Source organism: Athene cunicularia, assembly GCF_003259725.1.
Source record: "Athene cunicularia isolate RWA chromosome 3 unlocalized genomic scaffold, athCun1 chr3_part1, whole genome shotgun sequence".
Lineage (NCBI taxonomy): Eukaryota > Metazoa > Chordata > Aves > Strigiformes > Strigidae > Athene > Athene cunicularia.
Window position 1 is genome coordinate 116,682,339 of NW_020799097.1, and position 11,385 is coordinate 116,693,723.

Genomic DNA, 11,385 nt, shown 5'->3' on the forward strand with positions numbered 1-11,385 from the left:
TAAGAAAGGTAAATAGGAGGATCATCTTCTGTTGCTCCTTAGAATACCTTGGGCAAGCTCTGAGAATGTTTGAAGGCAAAGTCTGTTTCTTTTTCTTAAAGCTTAAACAGTGTGAGATTACCTTCAAGACAAAGCAAGAAAAAAAAAGCAGCATGCAAATGAGTGTTACTTTTCCAGTTCTGAAAAGACTCTCTGCATGCTGCCAGAGATGATTTGTGACCTGTCATGACAGTTTCAATGGAGCTTCAGTTGCCAATATTAGCACAGGCTGCTCTGAGTAACTTGGATACTATCTGTGTACATGAGGTTACTTAGTGTGCGTCTGGCAGAGTGGTAATGACTTGCAGGGGTTTGTTTGCTTGTTGAGCTTTCCTTGAGATTGCAGGTCACATCTAACAGTAACATAGTTTATTGCAGTTCACTTCACAACCCTGTTTTGGCTGTGGATTTTACTTAAAATCCATTCCTGGCCAATAAGTGGCCACAGATGAAAAGAATAACACAGTGGTACTGATTAGGAGTGCTCTGTGACCTACTTGGGAGAGGTAGGAGGGATCTACCATCAGTCTCAGCTGGAGGCTGTAAAAATTGCTTTGAAATTATCTCCACGGTCAGCCAAGGGTCTGGGAAGGAATCTTGTCTAGGGTAACAGATAGCCTCAAAGTAAAAAACTATGCATTTAGATGGAGGACTTCCAGTCGAAAAGAAAAAACAACATGGACCCCAACCCCAAGAAAACTCAAACTTTTCTATTTTCTTACTTTTCACTGTATCAGAAGCTCATAACTTTTTGATTTGAGTCCAAAATGATTACCTTAACTCCAGGTTTTTTTAAACAGTTAGTCTATGTGTACTTGGAGCCGGGAAGCTTGTAGACCAATGCAGATTTCTTCCTGACAAACACTTCAGGTTGATCTTCCCTACCTACATCTCACTACCTCTTTAGGGATTTCATCAGTTACGTGAAAGACTATGAAATTCAAAGCTGATTTGTAATGTTTGTGCTTCCTGGAGAAATACAAAATGTTAGGACATTATACTACGAGCATACTAGTGTGTTATTATATTGCAATATAACATACTGTCCCCTGGGCCTATTCTGTCACAGTGTCTCCCATAATGTTCTAAACGCTCTCAAAGTTACTGCTGTGGTGACAGCAAGGCAGTGAAGGAAAAAGAGCAAGATCAGCCATGTTGTGTATCAATAAACCCAATACAAAGACTACATGGACAGTATGTATCTAAATACGACATTGATAGTATCTGGAAGTAGTTTAGTTAACTCTGCGTGGCACTGTGCTGGATATGTAGTAGCAAACCCTGGATTTACTTCATGTTTGTGTCTCCTTTTTAACTGTCAGTGCCAGCTGAAGCTTTTCTGTTAACTGTAGCATGTGACAACTATAGAGTTTGATGTTTAACTGTACTGTTAATACTACCTTTTAGCAAACACTAAAATGGCTGAATCAAAATACAATCACATAGGACTAAGGTGGATTTTTGTGTTTCTTCTGTTAAAAGACACCACAAAACCTTATTTTTCAAATTCTGAAGAAATCCAAACAGCTACCCGGGGGATTTCACTGCCCCTCTCTTTTTTTCAACACAAGGCTGGTGTTCTGTAGCTCTCAAGTATTTTTAAATATTGAGGAATGCAACATCCTTTGAGAAACTGGTGTAATAGTCAGGGGGCCTGGTACCTGCAATTTAAGACATTGCTGCCTGACCCACCCATGTCATTTTCTGTGGAGATTGCTCAGGCTTCTGGCAGAGAGCGCCTGCCTTTCTCCTGAGCTGACCATAACGCAGGTGCAAATTAACACTGTAAAGTATTAGCTTCAGTTCATTTTGTGGGTGAAAATTTAAGGAAAGCCTTAATCTGAGTTCCCATCTGTGTCCTTGACTGAAATGGTTTTGAGCCTGAGATTAGTGATGTGTGCATTTTCAGGGCAGTACATTAAAGGTACAAATTACAAATGGCAGCATTTGTATCCCATCAGTTCTGAGAGAAAACTGCTCTCACACCAAGGAATGCAACTGCAGCAGATGCATTCATGTACAGTCACATCCAAGTAAAATTAAATCCAAAGTGGCAATAGTCCAGGATGAAAGTTGATGCTAATTGTACATAAATAGCGGAGGGACTGTCATATGACAGGCTATAATCAATAAAACATGCCTGTTGTGACAAACCTGTATGTCAGATGTCCTTACTGGGACAGCATTGGTGCTCTTGTATACCTTGCTGTCTTCTGGCTCTGCTGGTGATTTAAGCATTGTTAAGGATTTATTTCTCACATAGAATTAATTTGCAGTTCTTTCCACCAAAACAAGGAAACGGACAGAGAAAATGAATTAAACACTGTTATGCAGATGCCACATGCTTTATTTATAATTTTTCTGAAATACTTGATGTGCAGAAATTCTTTATTTGAAAAAAAAAAAAAATCCTAATAAAACAATTTAAGATCTCTTGTTTTGTACGGTTGGTAGTCAGCAGAACACTGAAAAACTGAGGTCAGCCTTGGTAGATACTATTCATGCTTTTTAAATTTTCATAATGTTACATGTCTGGATCTGTTCCAAGGGATAAATATGTTTAGTAGAAAAGAAATTTTTTTTTTAACAAGTAACCATTTGGTGTGTCTTGTGATTGCATCACAATACTACCATAAGAATTTATTTTCTGATTTTTCTATATCCCAATTTCAGATTGTTAGTAGCTACAACTGCTTGTAATTCTAATACTGTAATTGCTTCTAGAACTTAGTATGTAGAGATGTTTTTTCTAACAAAAAAATACAGAGCTATAGTAAGGTTAATGTGGGGAAAGATGTGGTGGCTCCAAAGGAAACCGTAGAACAAGGGTTAAAAGGAAAGGTATGTTAATGGCGACAGAATGCCAAATGTGTGATTTCATTCAAATGAAGATGAGGAAGTAACTTGAAAGTAAGGTGCCAAGAAGAAGGGGAACTGAATTGAAGCCATAAAATATTCTGATAAAGTTGGTGCTTGTGGGTATGTAAGTGTGAGAGTATGATTGAGTAAAGTCAGTGTAGCCAGAGATTTTTTAAAAATAAATACCATCTTCCCTTTCATAGTATCTCACACAGGTTTTTGTTACACAAGTTTCCTACAACCAAGTTAAAATCTTAATGTACAAATGCTTGGAGGGCCACAGAATTGACTGAAAAGTGGTATGTTATGGAAAGATGCAGGATTTTTCCTCCAATTCGATAATTCCTTCTGAATGTTTTTAAACTTCATTTTAATTCACTACAGATTTTGCTAACAAATTCCCAGCATGGAAGAGGTCTCTCAATGGTCTATTGCTATATATTCACCATATGAGTACATAATGTATATTCGTGGCTCGCAGGTAGTCAGAGAAGCAGTAGGAGTTGGTACAAAATCAGCCAGTGACCTTGCTTTGGCTTCCTCTAGCGTGTTAAATGAAGGTGCTTGACTCCCTCACATTGCTGTTCCACTGGAGGAACCAGAGATGTTGGCTCAGGGGTACTGAAGAATCACAAACGCCTACACCCAGGTTTAGAAGTTGCTTGTGAGATGAGCTATGAAGAGGTGCCCCTCCATATGACAATTCTTGATAACACTGCTCTATCTTGACTTTGGAGGATGTTTTTTGCATACTGTAGTTTTGGGGAGTGCTGTATACATCTAGTTCTCAGTTGACATCTAGGCTTGCATCTACTTCTGGCAGTAGGCAGAATTCTTCAGTAATTAGGACAGAGTAAGTCTTGAGGTAGTGTAGGAGCTAATGCAGTGATCTCTCAGAATATCCTGTGTTTTTTTCCTTTTCCCTGTTTTGTTTCCCCTCTTTCATGAGTGCCAGGTGAGGCTTATTTGAAACAGAGCACTGGTGAAGGTCCCTGAAACCTCTAGCAGTTGCAGTGGCCTGTTAGCACTTCTCAGAAAGGTACAAATAAGGCTTGAAGGGTAGTCAGATTTGGGCCAGGCAAGAATTTATCTGGGACTGAAGGAATCCTCAGGGATTATCCAGCTAAATGTCATGTTGTTGAAGAAAAGCTTCTGTTCCCCTTTGTACCACCATTTATAATTTTCCCTGCTGAATGCCTTCTTTAAGACTAAATTTACTATATTTTCTATTAGATGCAGTTCGTGTTTGAAATCATGAAGTGCCAAAAGCAAGAAAATATTTTTTCAATTTTAGGCAATACTGTAGTCTTCCCTGCCCTCTGAGGAACATCTCAAAATACAGTGTCCCAAATCAGGCTTCATTTATGACTACTTTTTCTTCTAACAAAAGAATTCCTAAGCTGTATTTCTTCATTTTCTTTCTCTCAATAGTCCATTTTCCTTTCTTACCTTCTCACATTACCATCCTGGTATTCTCTTGCATGTGATAGTTATACAATTCTTAGCTGTAAATGGATTTCTTCTGGACCTTGAATGGGCTGGGAATTGTGTTACACTTCAAGGTGACTTTCCTTCTAGTTACAGCTGTGATCTGTTGGCTAGCAGACAGCAAAGTCCTAGCTCTACTCTGCTATTGTCACTTGATGTATTTTTTCTCTTAAATAAGGAAGAGAATTTCATTGAAACAAATTATTTTTCATGGCCTAAAATCACTTAACTTTCTGCTAATGTCGCACTGTGATCCACCTCTTTCATCCAAACAGATGAAAAACCATCAGCATTTTGCCATGAAACTGTAGGTGCTTGGTTTTTAGGAAACTCAAGCTTCAAGGACTTGGATCTCACCTTTGATCCTGGCATGAAATCCTGATATCACTCTGAAAGAGGAATGCAGATTAAATTAAAATATAATTTGCCTTTAAATGTTTCCTTTTTCATATGATAATCTGATTAGAACTAAGGCAATGTTTTATACTTGATTACCTGGATAGGAGAGGTTTATGCCAGATTCTTGCCTCACAGTGTTTTGAGTCAGGTTTTTGTCTGGTGTTAGTAAGTAAATGTGAATACATCTTGATACAGTTACTTAGACAGCTATTTGATCCTTTCTTTCAGCATTATTACTGCTTCACTAGCAAGAAACCACTTTCTAGAGGCTCAGAGTAACATTTCACATCATCTCTAAAGTGCAGTAAGAATGTTTTTCTTGGGAAATTTCTCATCCTTCTCCATTATGAACTGTCATGAATGATGAAGGAATTATGACAAGATTCTACAGATCAGTCTCGATTCACTGTATAAACTTACCTGTGTTATTGGAGAGGAAGGGTTGGTATCTGAATTAGGACGTTTATTTTTTCTAGGAAAGATTGGTATACTTGACAGATTTCAAATAATATATTTAAGCTGGTTTAAAGGAAGGCTTTGGTTTTTATTCCTTAGATAAATGACAGACACTTTAATTTAGGTCCCTCTGCAACACAAACAAAAATAATACTGGGAGTGTGAAGAGTCAAAACTACATTAACTTCATGTTGAAAACTTCATCTTGAAAAGATGCAGAGGAGAATAACACAATTTCATGTTGATGACTTGTGTGAGTACTCACTTCTCCTTCACATGATGTAGCATTTTTTGCTTAATCTATTTTGTGTTTTTGATTTCTTTGTCTGGACACAATGAAGAATATTTTAGTGGAGCTGGTGAAGGTGAGGGACTCAACTCACAATGACTGAAACTTGTGAATAATTATCATCTTTGTGAAAGTTAGTCACCAGAGAATTGTCCCATCTTATTTTGGCATCTATGAGATAAGAGAATCTCTCTGCACAGGGGATGGGATACAATAGTGGTACTGCTCCATGCAGTAGAAAAGAGTTCCATGAGATCAAGACAAACTTTGTATGTGCATATTTATGGTCTAGGCCAGTGGTATGGGTGTGCCTGTCCCATGTCCTTTTATTGCATGCACTGAAATTCTCAAGGCAAGAACAGGGTATTTGGAAACTGCTTGGCATGTTGTGCATATTACTGGAAAGAATAGAATTAAGTATTTCTTTGGTTTTAGCATGAGGCTAACTTCTATCACATTTGCTGTGGGAAGTGCTGACCAAGTTGAAATAAGCTTACATCCAACCTAGGATCTGAGAGCCATCATTGTAGTTAAAGCTTAGAAAATGGTGACTGCTGAATTCACCCTCAGGGAAAATGACTGGGAGGTTGGGGCCTGTTGTTTAAACCAGAAAGAAGCAGAGCACAATAAAGTTTTCAACATCTTCTTATGCCTCAGGGCTCCAAATCCTGTGAGAAGGTTTGGTTTTGCCGAGTGATGGGTTTAATGATGATGTATTCACTGCTCAGAAAGGAGCTGTTAGTGCTAGCACTGGGATAGGACTGGGAAGTGGAGGGAGATCCAGAGTCCTAGAGATCTCCTGACTCTTTCCCTAGGTTCAAGAAATAGAGAAGCACTTTTTATGCAGCAGTAAGGAAGATGAGTAGCATTATGCTGCTTGGTGTGAGCTGCAGATGCATGCATGGCTGGAGCTATGGCTACAGGAATGCTCTTGGAGCATGCAGTATGGGTGGCCTTATTTTTACCTCTTGCCGCATGCTACATTTGACCCCATCCATTTTCTTGGGTGAAGCAGGCCACAGATTTCCTTTCTTTTCTATTCCCTGTAGAACAAGAACACACTCTCCACTAGGTACTTTCAGAGAAGGTTAGGGGGTTGTCTGATACTTAGTATGGTGTGACTTAGTAGGGTTTGGAGGCGATTGTATGACTCCCTGTATTTCCTGTGGAATGGATGTACTTAGTATGAACAGCTGCTTGGATCTTCCTGCTTTGGTAAGTTTTCTGTTACAAACTTGGGACTTTGCAGAGTATTGAGAATGTAGACAAGTAATAACTGTTGTGATCTGCGATAGTGCTATAGTGCTTGTGTCATCCAGCTTTAAATTATACTGCTTGTTCATATTAGCCTGCAATTAATTTATTTTGTGCTTTAGCTTGACTTGGACTGCAGCATAATTCTGACACAATTGATTGCATCTCAGCCAGGATGAGAAAGAAGTATTTTCAGATGTCGACAACTAACACATTAGTTCATACGAGTTTTGACTTGGTCCCCTCACAAATCGCTCTGCTGGCAATAAGGACAGTTCTACTAGCTGTTACCCTATCATCTGTTTTGCATCCTGTGAGGGAAACAAGCATAGAATTTATTTGGACTTTACATGTTACGATGAAGATTAGTGATATCCACAGGAGTGGTGATGCCACAAGGAAAGAAGTACACCTATGGTAAGGACATAATGGCAGAATTTCCACCCATGTTAGAGGCCACATTGAAAATGTCGGCTTTTTGTAAGTTTGAGTTACTGTTTTTAGTCTTCTCTAGCAATTGGATTATTATAAACATGGGAAAAGTGCCATAATAGATGCAGTCTGTTGCTAGTTCATTTATACACACATCTGTGGTAAAAGAATGAGTGAATTTCTGTACTTGTCAACTCTAAATCTTTCTGGTTTAGTTCTTTTCAAACAGCAGGCAAAAGGATACATGAGAATAAAGTTTGGTGGAGGGAAAGAAATACTGATGGCATGAGGTGTCCATTATACATATATATGACTGTATTAACTGCTTAATGGTTTACCTTTTCCATGATTTTGAAAGCTGTCCTGCAAACCTAACGGGAAGTTTAGTTTCATATTGAGAACTGGAGCACATGTAGTTTATAAACATCTTTCGTAACATGAACTGTAGCTTCACTCCATCTCTTTTTACTAGTAGTTGTTTATGCATGGTTTGAGTTTTCTTGTGGTAACAGATGTGTCACTTCTGAGATGACTAGCAGCACAGAATACTAAAGTGTATTTTCCCAGACAGTCAAGGACAAATCAAAACAAAAGGAGTATGAGCAGTCACACCCAGTGTTGCGTATTTGTGATCATTATATACAGGACATTGCTCTTGAGAATGTACCTGGAGACAGTGTATTGTTTCCAACATCAGCACTTTTTACTGTGACCAGAACTGGATTTAAATTTTTTACTATTTCCCATTCCTAATATCTTTTAGTTCAACACCAGTTCAGGGAACATATTCACACGGGAAATTCCAATGGTGTTGCAGAGACTGCACACATAAGTTAGGATATTTGTTTGAATGATCATTCAGAGGTTGGGGCCTTATGTTAGAAGGTTTTGAGTTCCTTGCTTGAGTGCTGAGCATTCTTGTTTCTCCATGAAGCCAATAGCTTTGGAGGCTGGATGAGCTTTAATTCATGCAAAAAACACCAGTTCTCTTGCCTGGGTCCCAGTTCACACTCCCACACAGGTGCCCTGGCACCTGAGAAGCCTGCAGAGCCAGTTGTAGAGCCACCATGGTCTCTGTCCCACATCAGGTCTCCCACGTGGCCAGGCTCACCCTCATGTGAGCCACCCATCAGTGTGCTGGGCCTGGAGGGGAGACGAGGCACAGCCCTGGACACATGCTCACTTGTCCCAGCCTTTCAAGGAGGCTCTTTCACTTGCCCTTCTTTCTGACTGGAAACATTGTTTTTGCAAAAACTACTAACCAGAGATTTTATATGTTTGCAAGAAAGTATATTAATACATAGCAAAGTGTATTAAAATGTAATACTGTAATTTAGAGCTGGGAGACTGTTAAAGTTGTATGAGGTCACTATAGGATCTTAAAATGACGACTCCTGGCCAGAGAGTATAGAGGGACATGCCTGCTGTCTCTTTCTGTACTTAAACCTTGAAATACTTATTGTGTGTTACTCCATGGATTCCATATCAGTTTTTTTTAAATGATCTTTTTTTTGTCCTGTCTTATTTTGCCAAAGTCCCAATTAAAAGTGGCATTCAGTGGTCACATTTTGAGATGTATTTAGGCACAGAAAGATGCCTCAGACAATTTTCAGAAGCACTTAATATTTAGAACACGATGTTTTCCCACATCCAAGTCTCTTCTCCATGCCACATAAAATAACCCCTGCTGAGAGAAAAGAGCAGATGGATTCAAGTGCTTTATACCAGTGACTTTCTCACTCTTTAGCAGACTTTTAGCTGAAGTGTGTGAGGCTGTTAGAACTGTTCTCAATTTCATCTCAGTAATTCATTGCTTTCTTTCCTGGTCTCTAGTATCATGAGGAGTGAGTACATAATATATTTGTAATTTGAGTACCACTCTTTAGTCCTAGTCTTTAGCAAGACTGACAAGAAAACTACTATTTAGATCATGGAGGAGCTCTCAAATTCAATTACGCTGCCATGCAGGGATAGTCCCTGCATTTATTTAGTAGCACACTGAGTTTCTGAGCATCAAAATAAATTATTTGCAGAAAAAACAAAATGGCTCTGTGATAAATGTGAACCTGACGTCTTCCACTGTGCTATGTTTAGAGTTGAGTGGTAACTTTATTTACTGTACAGATCATGTTTAGCTAATTTAAATTTTTGACAGATCTTTTGGGATGTGACATTTTTGGTTTTCCCATTATGTAAGCTGTATAGCTTATTGATGATGAGGAAACCTGAAGGCTGTGATTTACAGTATAAATTTGCTTCCCACTACCTTACTACAGCATCTTACAGATATAAGCCAAACACTTCAAATGAAAGACTGTTTATAGAAGTAAAGAAAATACTGGCAGAATTTTCCTTTCATTGTGTACGTGGGTGTGTCTGATGATGCACATTTGCCATATTCATATTGAATCAAAGACACGACTCAATAATAGCAGCAGGCATCCAAGTATCTGTCATTACTAACAAATATCTATACCCCCCTTTTCTGGGGAGCTCAGAAAAATCTATTTGCCATTGTTGCCCCGGATAATTTCCTTTACTAATTACTCCTAGTTTGATTTTGTTAGTTGTGTTGGGGTTATTACGTTGACAGATATCGCATTGTTGTGAGACCTGTTTTACAGTAGTATATAAGTTACGTCCTACAAGCCTTTTATTTAACTCGTTATAGAGAGCGTCCGCTCCCCAGTGGGTCTTATTGTGTTCCATTGTGACTAATGTTCTCAATAAATTATATGGTATTACTATTCGGTTATCTTCTAACTGGGCCCATTTTCCAGATGTAATTTTACCATTAAGATCTTTAATTAATTTTAAATCTTCTTTTGAATAATTAGGTGGTTGGTCTATACTTACAGTCTGGAGTTTACCGTCTGGTATGAGTGTAAGTTCGTTAACTGTTGCTTCTTCTGCTATCCGCCTAGCCTCATGATCAGCCAATCGATTTCCAATTTCTGGATCTGTATTTCCTCTCTGGTGTCCTTTACAATGCATTATAGCAACTTTCTTTGGTTGTTTCACAGCTTCTAGTAATTTCAAAATCTCTTCTGCATGCTTAATTTGTTTACCTTGTGTAGTCAAGAGTCCTCGTTCCTTCCAAATGGCACCATGAGCGTGGACTACTCCAAATGCATACTTTGAGTCTGTCCAAATGTTTATCCTTTTTCCTTTTGCCAACTCTAAAGCTCTAGTGAGAGCGATTATTTCTGCCTTTTGAGCTGAGGTTCCCGCAGGCAAAGGTTTAGCTTCAATTATTATTTGGGTAGTGGTGATCGCATACCCCGCTTTTCTCTGTCCTTGTTTTACAAAGCTGCTACCATCGGTGTACCATGATGCTTCTGCATCTTCTAAAGGTTCTTCTTGGAGATCTGGTCGGCTAGAATATGTGGCTTCAATGGTTTCTATACAGTCATGTGATACTGGTTCGTCTTGGGTCCCACTAAGGAAAGAAGCTGGGTTGACAATGTTAGTGACGACTATTTCTATATCATCCTGCTCTACCAGCACAGCTTGGTATTTCAAAAATCTCTGGGGCGAAAGCCAATGGCCTCCCTTCTGTTCCAAGACCGTTGAAACAGTATGGGAGACTAACACTGTTATCTTTTGTCCCAAGGTAAGCTTTCGAGCTTCTTGGATGTTAATTACAACCGCGGCTACTGCGCGAAGACATCCCGGCCAACCTTTGCTTACTTCATCTAGCTGCTTAGAGAAGTAAGCCACGGCTCGCTTGTAGGGGCCAAGTCTCTGAGCCAACACTCCTAAGGCTATTCCTTGTCTTTCATGAGAGAATAGCCAAAAGGGCTTTGAGACATCTGGAATCCCTAGGGCCGGGGCCCTCATCAACTCTTGTTTAAGTTGCTTGAAGGCAGATCGTGCTTCATTAGTCCAATTGATTTTCGTTTGATTATCTTTAAGTATCTCATATAAGGGTTTTACCAAGAGTCCATAATTATATATCCAAAGTCGGCACCAACCTGTCATTCCCAAGAATGTCCGCAGTTCTTTTGCCGTCTGGGGTTCTGGGGTACGACAGATGGCTTCTTTTCTCTCATTTCCGAGTTCCCGTTGTCCTCCGGAAATCTGCAATCCCAGGTAGGTTACGCGTTGCTGAACCAGCTGGGCTTTCTGTTGAGAAACTCGGTATCCATTTAGTCCCAAAAAATTAAGGA